Source organism: Pinus tabuliformis, chromosome 9, assembly GCF_031772625.1.
Source record: "Pinus tabuliformis cultivar Carrire ecotype Pingquan chromosome 9, CPIR1, whole genome shotgun sequence".
Lineage (NCBI taxonomy): Eukaryota > Viridiplantae > Streptophyta > Pinopsida > Pinales > Pinaceae > Pinus > Pinus tabuliformis.
The window spans coordinates 1,551,526,605-1,551,532,269 of record NC_142307.1 but is presented as its reverse complement, the minus strand read 5'-3'; positions in this window follow the sequence as shown (position 1 = coordinate 1,551,532,269).

Below are 5,665 nucleotides of genomic sequence, written 5' to 3'. Positions count from 1 at the left end.
CTATCTTAGTTTGCTTGCTTGACAACTAAATCACTAGTTGCTATTTATTGCTTTCTAGATTATCATAGTTTGCTTCTTATAGTTGTTCATAGATTAGTTTTCTTTTGAATAGTTTAGAAAGTTCATGGCGTTAATTCATTCATTCCAGCTTTAGAATTTAATTTAGTTTTCTTACATGAGATTTCTTTTGCAGTTTTCTTTAGTTATATTTGTAATATGCATTTCCTTTCTCTCTTTCCATCCTAAACAAACTTTCTACAGCAAGTTTCATCTGAGGTCCCATATATTTTGGTTTTCTTCTAAGTTTACGAAACCCCTGGGTTGACATATTAAAATGACAAGGAATTTAGCATACCATTAAATCGCCCTACATTTTTGGCGTCATTGTCGGGGAAGCATACTTACATCTAGGATTGATAGATAATATTATAGCATTAACTCACCAAATCTATTAGGATTTATTAATTAAAAGTTAAATAAATTTATCAAGTAAATAAAATCAATAAATAATTAAACATGAAACAAATACATAAAATTAGAGACATATTAACAAATAATAAATAATTAAAACTAATAAATTAATTTTAATTAATCAGACAAATTAGACTAGTAGTTAAAAACATTAATAAAAGTAATTAATCTAATTATTAATAAAAAAATAAATAAATAAAAAATAAAAATAAATAAATAAATAAATCAATCAATTAATTTTACATTAAAGAAATAAACATAACAATTAATCAACAAACTAAAAATTAATCAATTAATCAAACTAACAAGTGAATAATACAATAAACTAATAAACATATTAACAAAGAATAATTAATAAAATTAATTAATCAATCAACCCTTAATTAATTAATTAATCAATCAAATTAATTAATTAATTAATCAATCAAATTAATAAATAAATTAATAAATCAATTAAACCATATATTTAAATAAAATTAATAAACATAGTAAGTAAATAATAAAATCAATTAAGTTATAAACCTATTAATTAGTTAATTAAAAATAAATAAATAAATAAATAAAAATAAATAAATAACATAAATAAATAAATTAAAAAAAAAATCATAATAAATAAATTAAATAAAGAATAATAATTAATTAATTAATTAAATAAATGAAAATCTAGCCGGCCTATTTTCTTACATCCTTTCTTCAATTTCCTATTTATATAACCTAAATCTAGCTCTTGGATACATCATTAAGATCTGAAGAATATCTATTGATGCATCCCCTGATGATGGACTCACTTGGTAGTCTGAAACGTTGGGTTCACTAAAACTCTATAACAGGTCATTCCTCCTATCTAAAAAATATATGTAACTAGTTAGGAATATTGTTTAGAAAACATTTTCATTAGGGTTATTTGCATTTAGATTAAAATTAGAAAAGATAAAACATTCATAAAACAAAACCCTCTTTCACAAAAAAAAAACATAAAAAAAAACCATCCACATCATGAATTCCTAGTTTTGCAGGTAGAATAAATCACTGGAAATGGTGAAGATGAGGAAGATCCTTTTGGATTTCCCATTCAGGAAACTGATATCAATGTTCATATGAAGAACATCTCTCCATCTATACTTCCTATCTTCAATGGTATAAGATGAGAAGACCCATAAACTTTTCTATTTGAATTTGAAATAATTTGTAGATCCTATGGCTACTTATTACACATTCAAAAGTTGAATTTGTTTCCAGCGACATTGAAGGATAGAGCTCTTAAATGGTTCATGACTTTAGGAACAAATTATATAAGGACATGGGATGATATGAAAATAGTATTTTTGGAAAAATACAAAGATTATTGTATAAACCATGACCTTAGAATTCAAGTCTTTAAGATGAACCAAAAGGAGGATGAAAGATTAGAACGTTTAGTGGAGAGATTTACATATCATGCCAAAAGAGATAAATTGCATAATTTAGGATCATACACATTAAAAAATCTCCTACTAAATGTTATACGGGATGAATGGATTGATCCTCTTAACCTAGTGGGAAAAGGAGATGTTTCACAATTGTCATTTCAAGAGATTTGTGAATTGTGTAAGAACATATCAAGAGGAAAATAAAAGTATGCAAGATCCCCTCAGGATCCTGTTATGGAAAGAGTAGGTAAGTCGACATCAGTATTGGCAAGTCAAATTCAGCTTAACAACTTGCTAGAAATTTTGGGTAATTTAAAAGAACAAATTGATATGCTAAGAATGGAAAACAAGCAAATAGTTGAGAATGTTGATTCATTTATGTTTTTCCCTAAATGAGAAAAGAAACATGCTTTGCATGAATGTCCACTTGATAACATTAAAATGTATGAAATTTGTGCAGGATCACATACTACTAAAGATTGTCCATCATTACGGGGGTTAAAGGCAGTTTACCAAGGAGCAAATCAAAATTTGGAACAATCTTGTTATGTGGCTCCAAAAAGATCATGGCAACCTCATCAACCTGGTATGATGCAAGAACTTACTTCTCAATTTCAAGGTTATGCACAACAATATCAAAGTAATTCACAAACACCCTTGCCTTGGCAACCTTGGCCATCTCAATCCCAACCTCAAAACCAATCTTGGAAACAAGGTTGGCAAGGGCCTCATAGAAGAAATCCATCGTATCCTCAATCTTTTCCTCACTATCCTCAATGCCAAGCTCAATGCTATTCATACTATTCACCTCCACCACAACATCCATTTCACGCTCAATTGACCTCAATTCAACCATTACCATCTGCACAAGTACCCCAAAGATCCATTTCCACTCCACTACCTGCACAACCATTTGGACTCCCCAACAATAAAACACCTCAATTCACTCATAATGTTGAGGTACTACAAAATAAAGCAACAATTTCCGTTGAAGAACAATAATCAGAAGACGAAAAATATTCAGGTAACTTCCAAGAATCATGGATGCATGTTAAAGAAGAGAAGTTGTTGAAACCTGAGTGTCATGCAGGTCTATCACCCGATTCTATGAATGAAGATCACATCTCGAAAGACTTGCATGGCATGATATCAGAAAACCAAGGAAGACAAGATTACATTGAATCTTGGTTTAAGACAGTTATCAGATCCCAGGATTCCAATTTTCGGTATCTTCTGACATTATTCAAATCAAGGCAGTTGGTCTCTCATATACTGGTACATATCAAAGAGTATATTTTAAACATGAATATGAGTTTACTCATGATCTTGTTACGCAAATGGATGCATTGGAAATACTCTTATACTTAAGAGAATGTTTCTAGGACTAACAAATAAAAACGAGTTTTTGTGGTTTTTTGGATAAATTTGCAATTTTGTGGTGCAGTAAGAGCCACCCATTTACTAACCCTTGGCAGGAAAATTTGTAATAAAATAAACGATTGTGAATAAAGAGCACAAGCGAAGACCAAGAGTGATAATTTCAGGTATGAGATCGTTTCTTTTCATTTTATTTTCTACATCCAAATTAAAAAGAAAAAAGAAAAAAAATATCGATTAATGAAATCTTGTGTATGCTCTCCTCCCGCGTTTTGTGTGACCTGGAGGATCAGAAAAGGAATTTTCATGTTAGTATATATTAAACTAAAAATAAAAAATAAAAAACAAAATTATTTTTCTATTATTTCTTTTTAATATATATATATATATATATATATTTTAAAATGGAACACATGTATAAAAAAAAATCAATAAAGTGTTTCTTTTTAAATTTATATGAATATATTTTAAAGAAAAAAACATATATAATTTTTTTTAACAAAAACACTATATATATATATATATATATATATACACACACACCATACACAACCTTACTTAACTAAACATTAAAAAGCCTACATTAAAAAGCCTATACATAATAAAACATTCAACTAGGGCCGAGGGCATTAAAAAAAAACATATATAAAATTGTATCGATACAATATTTTATGAGATGCTTTTATGCATTGTTTTTGATATCATAAACGACCGAAAGATAATGGAGCAAGTTGAAGAAATTCTTGAGCTTCTCAAATCAACGTGGAGGGTGTTGGGCATCTCCCAGACTGTCCATGATGCATGCTACACTTGGGTTCTTTTCAAAATTTGAACGAGAGTCATAAACAATGCCATACAGGCCGTCGCTCCAGACCACCGTAGCCAATAGCCAAAGAGGACCACCATTTCATGCACAACAATTTAGCTGTATGAAACTGCCCAGACACCCTACACAAACAAATAATGAATAGAAGATTCCTTCCAACCAAAATATTGAATTTGTTACTTGAGCAGAGGTCAAATGTGCAAAGGTTAAAAACGTCATTTTTAAAAGGCGTTTTGTGACCAAATTAAAATGAATCTCAAAGACCTAAAACATGGGTTTTCCTTAGAACGGGGTGAATTATATTTATTATGAGAGATTTCCTCAAAATTCGTAACCATTTGATAGATTTGCGGGGTTCTCTAGAGCCTTATTTGCTTGGTTGCGTGAAAAAAAACGGTTTTCAATTAAATGCAGAGAACAATTATGACCATGCAAGGATCAAATCCGGTTTTGAATGCTATGGTGGTTTGAAAAATCAAATTTGTGATTTTCTTCACCTAAATCCATGGATTGGCTGCCATAGACTTCAAATAAAATTCCTTGATCACGTATCTCGCTCCTGCTTAGTACACAAAAAAAGTTTCATACATGGCAATTTTGTTTTATTTTATTACGTTGTTTTTTGTTTTGTTTTGTTTTTGTTATGTTATGTTTTATTACTTTGTGTTTTGATATATGTTATGATTTGTTATGTGTTTTAATGTTTTATTATGTTTTTTTTTTAATAACATTTGTATTTATAATGTTTGTAATGTTTGATTTTTGTTATGTTTTGTCATATTTCGTATAATGGGATATAATGCTTGTATATATATATTTTTAAAGTTTGTACATATGTTGTTGTCGTTGTTTTTTAATGTTTTGTTTTTATATTTTACTTTTTAGTTTTGTAAATATTTCATTAATTTTTAGATTGTGTGTTTTATTATTTTTTTTTAAGAAAATTGCCATGGAAAATTGTCATAAAAATTGATGTGAAATTCATTTAGTGACTGGAGAAAATTGAGAAAAAGTTGTTGTGATGGTCCACTCAAACACACCTATTGAATTTTTTTTTCTTTTTCTAGTTGCTAATTTTTCTGGAAGAGGTATTGATCAATTTGAAGATTGCATTGGTTATTTGTTCATAACAAAAATGCATAATTGTGTGTACTTAATTGTCTGTTCAAGATTTTAGCTACAGAAATTGCACAATTCTGTAGTTGAACAACAATTCTACAGCTAAACCATAATTCTGCAGCTCTATATTTAATTCAATCACTTATTTTGTGACAATGAGTTCTAATCAAAATTCATGAGAAGCATGCCATCTAATTTTCCTACTTCATCCTTCACATTAGCATCATGTTCCCATGCCACACTTAAGCATGACAATTTTCAATATTTCACCCAAATTTCAAATCATCCTAACTTTCTCATACGACATCGGATTTTGACGATTCAAGCGTCGTTGGAAATATCTCGACGAGATCTAAACAATGAGAAAGCTTACAGAATAATTTGAAACAATCAAAGAATGAAGAAATTGCTGATAAGACACGACAGGTAATCTGAGGCACTAGTTTCGAAACAGGTAAAAATT